The following is a 14,440-nucleotide window of genomic DNA, read 5'->3' as shown; positions in this document are numbered from 1 at the left end:
ACCAGCCCTGGAATCATAGCCCTAGAAATCAAAGCAGGAAAATCAGAAGCTAGAAGCTGGCCTCAGTTAAACACTGTGAGTTCTAGGCTACCCTGACTTATATGACAAGACTCCAACTCAAACAAAAACAAAATAAAGAAAAACAAACAACTAAAATTCACCATAAGTGCATAATGATAAATATTCCTATATTTATACAAATACTTGAAGTGAAAATGTTAATAATAATCAAATAGGAGATATAAACCAGTATTACATAAGGAAGTCACTCATGAACACACTCAATATAACAGAAGCAATGAAATTTATCAGTTGCAAATACTACCAGTGGTAGACTCTGGATTCAAGTATATTTGTTTTAGTCTCTTTGTGGGTAATTTTTTTGTTTATATTTATTTTCAAACTGTTCTACAGTGGATATAGAAGAGTGCATAACTTTTAAACTAACAAATCAAACAAACTGCACATGAAGGAAAGGATGGGGAGCCCCTAGGGAGGCATGCTGATGGAGAACCAGGATAGAGAAAGGCATGGATGAGAGAAGCCGGGGCAAGAAAATACTGTCAAGGTGAGAAGTGAATGAGACTTCTAACATTGGGTGCCAAGTGGTCCTGAGTTCAAATTCAAGCTTTAAGTTATAAATATAAACAAGTTCCTTAATTTCTTCAAAACTGTCTCATCATACAACTGTTTTCAAAGGCATGCTGTTGAAATCATGAGATAGTTATGAAAAACAATTTGGTAACAAACGATGATGATACTGATGTAACCTTCTGGGATGTGATAGAGCCTTTATTATTCATTAACATTAGTAACGCCGTACATTTCATCTAAAGTTCCTGCAGCATTGTAGCCCAGGGGAAGGAGCAATGAAAACCTAGCCTTAATATCAGAGAATATACCCCAGTAGAACCCATAAGCTCCTATACAAATACAGGACTCCAGATACATGTCTATAGACAATACCTCCTTCCATATCTATTAACAGCACCTCATCTCCATTTATTATAAGCAAGAATTCATTCAACTTGTACATAGTGTTGGCTTTATTAATTACTTTTACACTGTTTCATAAGTAAATTAATAGAATCAAGAATGACACAATGATACTTTGGATCGATGATAAGTGTGCAGAGGTGGTTTTTTTTAGATTTATTTATTATGTATGCAGTGTTCTGTCTGCATGTTTACCTGCACACCAGAAGTGGGCATCAGATCTCATTATAGATGATTGAAAGCCATCAAGTGGTTGTTGAGAATTGAACTCAGGACCTCTGGAATAACAGTCAGTGCACTTAACCTCTGAGTCATCTCTCCAGTCAGATAAATGTGCAGTTTTATTAGACAAAAAGTCAAAATCCCAAGGTACTCAGAAGTACCATTGGGTGTTTCTAAAAGCAAATTATTAGAGAACAAGAGGCCAGGTGTTCACAAAGCCTTCTCCAACGCTCAACATTCAAGATTCTAATATTTTTGCCTTGATGGGATTAAAAGGGTTAATCTTCAGAATGATTCTTATTAGTCTAGCACATACTTGCTAAAGAAATCTTATTCTATTTTTCTCCCTGGAACTTTCTTTTTTGATAACGTATGCTTCCGTGAGCTCTGGAGACTGATAATTGTGGAGGCTGAACAACTCACAGAGCATTAATATGGCATTTCAGTATATTAATATATTTAGTCTGATTGTAGTCAAATTTTCATGGGTATAGAAGCCATCTTCCTCTTTAGTATATGTTTCATCATTGCTATTATGAGCCTGACTACCTGACTTTGAGAAGGCCATCCTCTTGCTCTCAAGTCCAAGTGCTAAGTAGAGACAGTCAGCAATAACTGACAAATTATTGATGAATACACACTGTTCCAGCAGTCACTTACCATGATGTTGATTTTTAAATTCAAGATGGTCTACCTTTGATTTAAAATTGTTCAAATATATACACTAAACTTGGTTGTTTTTCCTTTCCTTTCATACGAACTTCATCCAAGCAGCTGAAATTAATGAATCTATTTTGATAAACTTGTTCACATTTTGACATTTGGAGCCTTGAGATTTATTTTTGAACTAGAAGAGCCACCTCTTGAGAGCTATGGAACCGAGAAGAGTTGGATTTAGTAGCCAACTGCTACAGCATCATGTAAAACTTAAATTAGAAATAGGGTTCGTTCGTCTTTCAACAGCTTGTTAGAGCCTCACCCTGAAGAATCCTTGGCAGATTGTTATGCCAAGTCTACAATTAAGGACGAAAAAAATAATAGCTACCATCCTAGCTCACGCACAAACACACATACAAACACACACACACACAACCACCACCACCCTACCCTCCCACTGCCTTCCAAGCAAGTCAAATTTTCTGATAAGAAATGCATGAATATGGAAAAGAGTATATTTTCTTCCAAAGGACTAAGAAAGAAACTCTTCAATTTAATTACATAACGTATAAAATGACATAATTTTGAATGCAATTAAATTAATGGACACTAACATGACACTGGTCATTCATGTAGCCCTTGAGATTGATTTAAGAAAGGAATTATTGCACTTTTTCTCACCCTGGTCCCCAGCTATCACCATTCTAAAGGTTCTAGTACACACCTTTGTCGGTACAGATAAGTCTCTCTAATGCTGTATTGTTTCATCCTCTAGCCTTGACTTCCTTCATTTCCATCATTGTCTGCCTTCTCCTGTCTCAGAGCTGGGTGTACCACTGAAAAATACACAGCAGTGAAAGGTTTTTTTTAATAGAAATCTTACTACTTCTTTACTCAACATTGTGGGCCATGTATGGTATATTAAATATGGCTGCTGAATTTTGAAGTTTCTTCCCATCAGACGAACCAATTTCCTTAAGTGAAATTGTAGTGGGATCTGCAAAGGTTTCAGTTAAAAGTGGGAAAGAATTAATACCATACGAGTTTCAGAACCCAAGCCTTAAGAAACTGGTAGTGTCTGTCTCCTTAGAATGCCTTCTCTAAGACTCGTGGATTATTGTTTAAATAGCTCATCTACCCTGGAAATACAGTCCTTAAGAAGCAATGGGTAGGCCTTGTATGAGAAAGTCCCCATGAGCTTAGCTTCCCAGGCATCTATGGTGTGCACTAGACATACAGGTAATGCTACATTGACGCTGCAGGCCAGTGACCTTTTGCTACTTCAAGCCAGTGACCCCACTTACTGCTATATAAACAGGGGCAAACATCACCCAGGTAAGCCCTCGCTGAACCCTTCACTCCAAAACCCCGAATCCTGGGTCCATAACACGTTGCTTGTTCTTCACTATTTCTGACTGCAAGAAAACCTAGTGTTAGACATCTGCTTTTATGCATAGGTTCTTTTAAATTTGTATCTGCATTGGGAGTATACAGCAGATCTTTTTAAGTTTAATTCTGCTTTCTAAGATTCATCCATGTTGCTTTTTAAAATTTAGTTCTCTGCTTCTCAGTACCAAAGTTATCACCACTGCATGTTTTTGTTGCTGTAAACTGTAAACCATAAAACACACCCCATACAATTTCTCTGTCAGCCAATATGATTATCTTTCTGGGATATAGTCCAAGAAGTGGGGTTGCTATATGACAAGGTGTGTATACATTTTCTTTCATTCACTGTTTAATAATGACACCAGCATATGCATGTCACAGTTACTGTTGTGTCAAGAGTCTTACTTTCTTGCTCTATTTCCATTCTTTTTCTGGACTTTTATTAAATAGATTAATTTTTCTTCAGTTGATTCTAAAGTTGTCTGTTTTATCATATTCAACTAGTGATTAATAAAACATTAGAAAGGGTTTGGTTACAAAGAACAAAATAGTCCTTGACTATGGTGTCCTTGACATAAGTTTTTAAAATATATTTTTTATATAGGCCACAGTTTCCTCTCCCTCCTCTCCTCCCAGTCCTCCACACCCACTCCACTCTGCCTCCACCCCTCCCAGTCCACTCTTCCTTCCTGTTCTGGAAAGGGCAGGCCTCCCATGGATATCACCAAAACATGGTATATCCAGTTTCAGTCAAACTAAGCACCTCCTCATGTGTTAAGGCAGGACAAGGCAATCCAGTATGAGAAGTGGGGTCCCAAAAGTCAGCAAAAGAGTCAGAGACAGCCCTTGATCCCACTGTTAGGAGCCCCACAAGAGAACCAAGCTACACAACTATAACATATATGGAGAAGGCTAAGGTCAGTCCAATGCAGGCTCCCTGGTTGTCAGATCAGTCTCTGTGTGTCCCTATTAGCTTACGTTAGTTGATTCTGTAGGGTGTGTGTGTGTGTGTGTGTGTATGTGTGTGTGTGTGGTGTCCTTGATCTCTCTGGCTCCTACAATCTTTTCTTCCTGTCTCCTGCAGTATTCCCTGAGCTCCACCTAATGTTTGGTTGTGAGCTTCTGCATCTGTGTCCTTCAGTTGCTGGAAAAAGGCCTCTTTGATGACAATTGGATTAGGAACCAATATATAAGTATAGCAGAATATTATTGGGCATCATTACATTGACATTTCCCCCCTCCGGTTGTGTTTGATTCTATCCTAGATTTCTGGGTCATCCAGCCTTTGGGTTCTGGTGCTCCAGACAGTGTCAGAGATGTGCTTATTCTCTTGGCATAGGCTAGACCAATCATTGATTGGCCTTTCCTTCAATCTCTAGGCCACCATTATCCTAGAACATCCCATAGGCAGGACAGAATGTAGGTCAAAGGTTATGTAGTTGGGTTAGTATCCCAATTCCTCCACTGAAACTCTTACCTGGTCACAAGAGATGGCCGGCTCAGTCTACATATCTGCTATTGCTAGGAGTCCTACCTGGGCTCATTCTTGTAGATTCCTGGGGGATTCTCTTGTGACAAGTTTCTTCATGACTGGTATTGGCATAAAAAGAGACAGGTGGACCAATGGAATTGAATCAAAGAAACAGATGTAAATCCACACACCTGACTTTTTGATGAAAAAAACATCTTTAACAAATGGTGCTGATATAACTGAATATCAGCAGGTAAAAGAATATAAATAGATTTGTATGTATTACCCTATGTAAAACTCAAATCCAAACGGATAAAAGACCTCAACATAAATCCAGATACACCGAACCTGATAGAAGAGAAAGTGGCAAATAATATCCAACACATTGGCATAGAAGACAACTTCCTGAACCGATCACCAATAGCACAGATACTAAGATCAACAATTAATAAATTGAACCTCATGAAACTGTAAAGTTTCTGTAATAGAAAGGACATTATCAATAGGACAAAACAGAAGCCTACAGAATGGGAAAAGACCTTCACCAACGTTCTATCTGACATAGGGTTGGTTTCCAAAATCTATATATAGAACTCCAGATACTAGACATCAAAATACCAAATAATCCAATTTAAAAATGGGGTACAGATTTAAACAGAGAATTCTCAACAAAAGAATCTCAAATAGCCAAGAAACACTTAAATGTTCGACATTTTTAGCCATCAGGGAAATGCATATCAAAACAACTTTGAGATTCCACTTCACACCTGTCAGAATGGCTAAGATCAAAACCACAAGTGACAGTTCGTGCTGGAGAAGGTGTGACACAAGGGGACCATCGCTACATTGCTGGTGGAAGTGCAAACTTGTCCAGTCATGCTGGGAGTCAGTGTGGCAATTTCTCAGAAAGCTGGGAATCAATCTACCACAAGACCCAGCTATACCACTCTTAGACATATACCCAAAGGATGCTCAATTATACCACAAGGACACTTGCCCAATTGTGTTAATAGTAGCTTTATTTGCAATAGCCAGAACCTGGGAACAACTTAAATGTCTCTCAACTGAGGAATGGATAAAGAAAATGTGGTACATTTACACAATAGAGTATTACTCAGCTCTTGAAAACAAGAACATCAGGAAATTTGAAGGCAAATGGATGAGACTAGAAAAGATAATCATGGTATGCACTCACTTATAAGTGGATATTAGCTGTAAAGTAAAGGATAACCATGCTACAATTCACAGACCCAGAGAGGCTAGGTAACAAGAAAGGCCCAAGGAGGGATGTATGGATTTCCCTGGAAGGGGGAAATAGAAGAGATTTCATGGGTGGACTGACAGTGGATGAAGATGTGAACATGAGCAATTGAAGGGGAGAATACTGAAAGAGACTACTGGGAAGGGGGGAATTTTGGGGTCAGGTCCATGCTCTAACTGTGGACCAGACTTGCCTCAATTTCATAGAGATCTTCCTGCCTCTGCCTCCCGAGTGCTGGGATTAAAGGCGTGTGCCACTACTGCCTGGCTACATTTTATTTCTTATACATTCTGTTTTCTCCTTCAGAAACCCCAATAGGCCAAAAACTGGCTTTTCTAGCAATTTTCTTAGACCCTTTAGATAGCATTACATGAACACTATTACTTAAAAGTTTTACAACAAATTGTTAAAATCTTTATGAAACCCACAAAATGAAGGGGCATACCTGTTAGGGACATTTTGCTTAATTTGAAGTGGGAAGATTTACTTCTAATGGGACCTCTGAAGTGGGAAATCACACTTTCAATGCAGGTCTCTTGAGGTGGGAAGGCCCACCTCTAATCTAGGCTACATTTTCTGCTAGAAGCCAATACAAGGACAGAGAAGAAATTTTTACACTTGGCCTGCTTGCTCTTACCTTGGTAGCAAGTCCATTCCTTTACTGTCCTTAGAGTCTACTTCTTTGAGATCCCAACATACGCAGAAGACCCCCTGCAATATCTAACCTTCTAGACTGAACAACTACTGGATTCTTGAATCTACATTTTATAGGCAGCAATTGTTGAATTAGCTGGACCACAGTCTGTCTTTCTAGCAAATCTCCCCCTTTTTACAGAGAGATTCCCTTTACAAGTTGTGTTACTCTAGATAACCCTAACTAATGTGCCCTTTATTGTCTGTATCTCCCTCCCCCTCTGTATTTAGATCTCCTCCATGTTGCTGGATTTTCTTTTACTCTAGTCCCACATTGAAGCTCCAGAATGTTGCTGGTTGTTCCACTCTTTTTACTCTTTTGTCTTTGGGGAAGGGAATGATGCCCACCAGCTCCCAAATAAATCACACATGGAGAGACCTATTATTACTTATAAACACCTGGACTTAGCCTGGCTTTTTTCTAGCTAGGTTTTTTTTTTTATTTCTTTTAAGTTGTTTTTATTGAGCTATATATTTTTTTCTCTGCTACCTTCCCTTCCTCCCCCCCTCCCTTTCAACCCTCTCCCATGATCCTCATGCTCCTAATTTACTAGGGAAATCTTGTCTTTTTCTACTTCCCATGTAGATTAGATCCATGTATGTCTTTCTTAGGGTACTCTTTGTTGTCTAGGTTTTCTGAGATTGTGAACTGTAGGTTGGTTTTTCTTTGCTTTATGTCTAAAACCTACTTATGAGTGAATACATATATTTGTCTTTCTGGGTCTGGGTTACCTCACTAAATATAATGTTTTCTAGATCCATCCATTTGCCTGCAAGTTTCAAGATGTCATTTTTCCCCGCTGTGTAGTACTCCATTGTATAAATATACCACACTTTCCTTATCCATTCTTCAGCCAAGGGGCATTTAGGTTGTTTCCAGGTCTGGCTATAGCTAACTTTTCTTAAATTATCCTGTCTTACTTTGGCCTCTGGGCTTTTATCTTTCTCTACTTCTATACATCTTTCTCTACTTCTTTCTCCATGGCTGGCTATGCAGCTGGGTGGGTGGCCCCTGATGTCCTCCTCTCCTTGTTCTATCTTGCTCCTTCCTTTTTGTTCCAGATTTCTCCTTCTATTTATACTCTGCCTAGCAGCCCTTGTTATCATTTCTCCTGTCTTGCTATTGACCATTCAGTTCTTTATTAGACCATAAGGTGTTTTAGACAAGCAAAGAATCACAGCTTCACAGAGTTAAACAAAAGCAATACATCTTTACATCATTAAAGCAAATGTGCCACAGCAGAAACAAAGGTAACACAGTTGAAAATAATATTCGACAACATCCCTTTTTCTCCATAACATCACTGGTACCCTTATATTCTCCTCTCTATTGTTGGCCCCAGCAATGGTTCCTTTTAATGTTCACAGTTTCCACAGTTGCTTCAGAGTTGTGTACTTACATCTGGAGATTTGGGACTAGTCTCTTTCAATGAGAGAGAATGCACAACATTTGTCTCTTTGGGTCTGGGTTACCTCACTCACTATCAGCTTTTCTCATTCTACCCATTCACCTACAAAATTCATGACTTCATTTTTCTTTGCAGCTGGATAGTCCTTGGTTGAAGGACATTTAGGTTGTGTCCATTTCCTAGATATTGTGAACAGAGCAGCAATGAACATGGCCGAGCAAGTATCTGTGAAGTAGGAGGTAGGAGGTCAAGTTCTTTGTGCACAAGCCAAGAGTAATTTAGCTGAGTCATATGGTAGACTTATTTTTAGCTTTTTGAGAATTTTCCACACTGTTTTCTGTTGTGACTTCACTAGCTTGCCATCCCACCAACAGCGAATGAGGGTTCCCTTCATCCCATACCACATCCAGCATGGGTTGTCGGGTTTTTTTTTTTTTTTTTTTTTTTTTTTTTTTTTTTTTTTTTTTTTTTTTTGGTTGATCTTTGCCATTCTGACTGGGGTAAAACGAAAATCTCAAAGTTATACCAATTTTTTTTTTAAGTTCAGATGACTTTATGTAGCAACTCAGTTATATTTAACCTTCTAATTTTAGAGGATAAGTTGAAGAAAAATAATTACGTCCAGCACAGTGCTAAAGTAGGAAAGACATTCAGCAGAGGCATGGGACGTTGAGTGCTGAGATACAACCCTGGGAAGACTTCTTAAGTGAGTATGTTAACCTGGGGGATACAATCCATAAAAACAGGAATATTCCAATGACAACAGTGGCCATGAACGAGGAAATAATTTCCTCACTTGGGAAGGAGTCTAGTTAGGGCCCTGAAACCCCTATCATCTACGCTGGCATCCAACTCCACAACAATATTTATCTCATCTGTCAGCTACTTGGACTAAATGAAATTCACAGAATTGTTGAAGTGTGGCCATGTATCTAAACAAACAACTGGTACCTTGGCAGGAAGCTATAAACAGTAAGGAGTTTTCCATCCATCTTGTTTGGGAATTCCATCAAGACAAGAAAGCTATGTCTTGCATCTGATAGGCGGTCTTTCGTTCTCTCAACAAAGCAAGGGCGATGGTTATGAAACTGATGACACAGGGCTGGATAAGGAAAACACAGGCTCCGGATCCCAAGGAATGCCCAGTGTCATAAAATCACAGTGGCTCACTGGGCTGGCCTCCAGCAGAGTTAAAAAAGCAACTTCAAGTCCTTCTCTTTTTATACCCCTGTTCTGGAGTTGGGTACCGCAGCAACATGGGATAGACCCGCAAAATAACACAGATGCCAAAAGAGCCTCCATCTTTGTCTACAAGACAGCCTCCAAAGCTTTCCCACTAAACACCAATCCAATGTCTGGAGGCACCGCTTCTGAGCTGCTCACTGAATCTTGGAAGCCAAGTCCCAGAACTGGATTCCAGTTTTCCTGCCCAGCAGCCATTGCAGATGAAATCTCCCTGCAGTCAGTCTGTGGTCTCAGAGTCACCTGGAGTCATCAAACACTAAGAGGTTACATTTTCAAACCAGCCATAAACATTTTTTTTTTCTGACTATCACCAGAACACTGTCTCGAAATAAAAGAAGTCTCAGGGAGGTGAGAAGGGGGCAGGGCACCCTAACGGGATGATCTTCTTCTCCCGTGGTGAGGTAGTTGAAAATATGGGCTCCATCAGAGAAGGAACTCTTCAGAAGGGTTTTCACTTTAAGGTAGAGAAAGCAGCATTCGGTTCTTTTTCTTGAGGAAAGAAAAACTGTAATGTGGGTAACCAGCAGTTCTGGCAGGATTAGAATTGCCACTGTGACTGGCGACCTAACGGAAATAACTTGGTGATGAAGGGGGTTAAAGTATTAGTCTTTCTATCATGGTGGGGGAAGGTATGGCCAAGCAGATCTGTGAATGTCTTAGCTTCCAGAAAGCATAAAGGAAAGTATTGAAACTCAACCTCTTTGCGATTTTCCCTTTTTTATTCCATCCTGGTGTCCAGTCTATGGGATGCTGCTGCCACTGACATTCAGAATAGCTTGTCCCGACTTCAGTTGATCCTCTTTGGAAATGCCCTCATAGGAATCCCACAGTGTGTGCGTGTGTGTGTGTGTGTGTGTGTGTGTGTGTGTGTGTGTGTGTTTGTCAAAAAATCTTCTAGGTAATTCTAAATCTAGTCAATGACAATGGAGATCCCAATCGTGGTGGCCTAAAGTCAGAGGCATGCGAGACTAATAAGATGGAGGTCTGATTCTCTTGGAATGTGGCATCTTTAGCAAACCATGTCTGTGTGGTAAATAGTCTTCATCGTTTTCAATCTGAACTATATAAGAGAGAAAAGTTCTCATCTGCAAGAAAATATTGTCATGTTTCTTTCTGCCTGAAATGTAGATTCCTCCGAGTAGCTCTCATCATAAATCAACATGGTTTGGAGTATCTCTAGTCTCTCCCTTTTAAAAGTGAGTATAGCCACCGAGTGCTCAAGAAAGAAAATTTTAGATAGGAAGAAATGACTGTCTTTAAAAATGGCCACACCTTTCATTTCCATCATGCTATCAGGAGTTATTAAATGGTGACCACATACAAGCATTGTAATGTAAAACTCAAAACAAAGCAAAAAAATCGTCTCTTAAGATTTCTGAACTGGAGTATTTGGAATAAATGACCAACTAGTTTAATGGTTATAAGGCTTTGTGAAATAAAAGAATCCTCTCTGGAATGAGAAAATGTGTGGGCTGCTTTTCAGAGCAATGTGTATATTGTTTCATAGATTGAACTGTGCCGTCTCCAAAACACTATTTCCAATTTCTCATCTCCGGGGTCTGTGAATATGACCTTATTTGGGAGGAATACATCCTATATTATATATGTATAACTGAGTGAAAGTTGAGCTGGGGTCATCCTGGATATAAGATGCGTGCTGAGTCCAGGTATCAGTTTACACAGGAAGGATAACAGAAGAAGCAGACGACAACAAAAAGCATCAAGGAAAAAGAGCGGCAGAGATTGGGGATATGCTGCATGAGTCAAAAACCAGTTGGGCTTCCCAGAAACCAGACATATGAAACCGATTTTCCTGTAGGGGCTCCACAGGGAAACATCCATACGGTGACTTCAGACTGCAGCCCTCCCATGCTCTGAAAGTAGAATTTCTGTGGACCTTAGCTACCTAGTGTGATAAATTACAGCCGTGCTGGGAAATGGGCACTGTGCTTTTAAATGCAGTACTTCTCATCCAGGAAAGCAGGATAAAGACACGAATTAGTATATGTCCTGGTCAGTCTGTGGGAAGAGTACTTGTAAGTGGGTCATTGTACTGAAGATCATCTGAGAATTGTTTGCAGAGGAACTATTTGACAAGAGACCAATGCCTGTGTTCCAATAATTAGAAAACTATCAAATCTAGAATGTTTTATAGGTGAGTAGACATTTGTGTCTACTTTTTTGTGCAAGTATATGCATGCACATGCAATGGTACATGTCTGGAAGACAGAAGGCAACTTTGTGGGCTTGGTTTTCTTCTTTTCACCTGATGGTTACCAATATTCCAACTCAGATCATCAGGCTTGGTGGAAGGCACCCTTACCTATTGAGCCATTTCACAATTCCCCAAATGGGGCATTTCTGAGGGTTACAAGAGGATGGCATTAATAGCTATGCATTAAATGTATAATATATATGTAATCTTTATATTAAGATTCATGTAAACCAAAGCCATGTCCAGGAAAATTGAGACTTGTAGTCCCTTTGCCCATGAGAACAACAGCCAAATAATAAGAAAAGACAGACATCTTTCCCAGTAGAAAACTGTAATTACTTGGCAGAAAATTCCAGAAGAGCCGCATTTTATTAAACAGAGGCCTCTCATGCCCTTTCCCAAGGTTCTCTGTTCTATGATTTGGATTCGAATTTGAATGTAACCACTTTCCCTACATGCTTCTGGAAGAGCGGTTATTGACTTTGGAATCTCTCAAGAACGGTTTGAAATTCTGTCTCAGTTACTGCATAGTTATAAAGCTTTAGGAAATCCAATCAATTTCTTTGAGAATGGAAACATTTAGGTTTTTTTTTTTTTAAAAAAAAAGGTGGATGTGGGATCGAAACAAAAAAAAGATATGCTATAAAATAAAGGCCCTTTTTTATCTTAGTGAAGTCTGAATACATAACTACAATATTGATTGTTTATATGATTGACTCAATGAAATAACCTTTGAGTTCTTGAGAAATTACAATTGCTTAGATTATTTTAGAACACTGAGACTAGAAAATGAGGTGTCTGTGTGTGCATGCAAAGAATGGGATGGGAAGGAAGAGGAGCTATAAGGAAGAAATGACCCAGCTAATGGGCATATGAATGAATAGAGGCTAATAAGTTAATAAAAGCAGAAGGAAACAAAGGAAGGCAAGAAAGAAGGAAAGAGGAAAGGAAAGGAGAGAGGAGAGAAGGAGAATGAGCGGAAAGGAGGAAGGGAGGGAGGGAAGAGGAAAAAGAAAGACAAATGGAAGGGAAAACTAGAAAGATAAAGCAAAAGGCAATATCATGATTATTTTCCTGTTATACTGATAATTTCCTAGTGAAGATTTAAGCTTGTGTCTGGGGGATATAATCTTACTTCGGGTACATTTTTATAACAAATCTTCTTCCAAAACCAGTGGCATTTCTGGAACTATTCTGTGCCTGTTAGCCTAAGAAAGCCCCAGATAGTGCGGAATGATTTGCCCTCCTGAAATAAAACATGTACACCTGGGGGGACAGTTCACTTGGGTGATCTAGAATGTGGTTTTAGCCACTTGAATCTTTATCCACGTGTCTACGTTTAATTCTTTGAAGTATTCTAATGAAGACAATAGTTAAGGAGCGTAGGTAATAACACTTGAACACTCGTCCTAGTTTTCCAGGCACTCTTGAGAATCAAATGAGATAATAGGAAGAAAAAGCCTTAAAACCTTAATTGCTGTTGAGTGGAAATTTCTATTAATAACAATGAGAGTCAATAATGACAACAACTGTGAAGGAGAAAGTCAAGTCTCCTTGACAGTGGGGACAAGAGATGTATGCTTATGACCCAGGGACTATGGAGACGCTGCTTCCCTCTTGAAATATGGGACATCTGGAGAACACATGGAATGACTTTAAAGAAGACTTTAAGGTGCTAAATCAAAATCCCCAGGGCCACTAATTTGAAAAAAATCAAAGGAATGGGCATTTGGCGTATACGGACAAAGCAAGCTGTTTTCAAACAGCAGCCAGGTATCAATAACCAGCAGTCTGCCAACGACCATGAGAGAGGATGCTGATGTAAGATGCAGATGACCACACATCCCCAGGGTACCTGAGCCCTTGGTTTGCTAAGGGAGGCTTCTTTCTGCTAATCTCTCCCATGGACCATGCCTTCAGTAGCAGAATAATTTATTGGAAGGTTAAAGTTGTGTGTTCTACCAATGTATTTTCCCCTCTCACTTCTATGAAGGAGGCAGTCTTTGGATTATGATCCCCATGATCTGTTCAGAGCCAATACAGAAGCATTCAAATGTCAATGGTTCTTCCTGCCATTTGTTTAAAATAAAGTATCTGAAAGGAATTAGGTGAAGGAGGGGAAAGGAAGTGGAACAAGCAACCAGAGAAGCTATGAGGCAGCGGGATTGGTTTGCAAAGATCAGAGAGAGCAAGTGTCTTGTGAGGCCGCACAGGAAGTAGGTATCATACTCTGCAATTTCACCGCAGCTGAAACAGGGGACTTCAAAGGGAATGGGATCCACACAGGCAGGCAGACATAAAGCCTGGATCCCCCAAAGACCAAGATCTCCATGGCAAACATCCATGAAGAGAACTGAGAACTTAGACAATGATGTCTTGCTGCTAAGAGGTAACAGCATCAATATCCTATAACCAGATGAATGACTGCACCCTTGGGCTACATGCGGTCTAAAAACTAACAAGCTCAGATTGAAAGCTGCCAAAAAGTGTTGGAAATCTGATCAATTGCCATGCTATTAAGCTTGAGAGTTTGAATTCGGGCAGTTCAAAGAAAAATTATCCGTGCTTCAATTTGTGCGCAGGCAAATTTGTGAACCGAGAGTTGGGTATCGTTGCATGCATTGCACCTGACTTTAAAAGCCATGGCTGTTTGAATACTTCCCTCAGTGCTTTCCTTCCTTAAAGTACTACACACACACACACACACACACACACACACACACACACACAATTCCTTATGTTTCTTTTTATTCTCGTGAACGTAAATATCTCAGTGTTATCAATGCTAGTTTGGAGGTAGTTGTCTAAGCAACACCACTATCCTCATAGATACAAACCAAAAGCCTCCAGTTTGGGTTTTATCTTTTCAAGGAAGTAGGAAG

Source organism: Microtus oregoni, unplaced genomic scaffold (genome assembly GCF_018167655.1).
Source record: "Microtus oregoni isolate MIOR12 unplaced genomic scaffold, Mior012 000001F_ref0000356, whole genome shotgun sequence".
In the NCBI taxonomy this organism is placed as follows: Eukaryota; Metazoa; Chordata; class Mammalia; order Rodentia; family Cricetidae; genus Microtus; species Microtus oregoni.
This window is presented reverse-complemented; position numbering follows the sequence as displayed.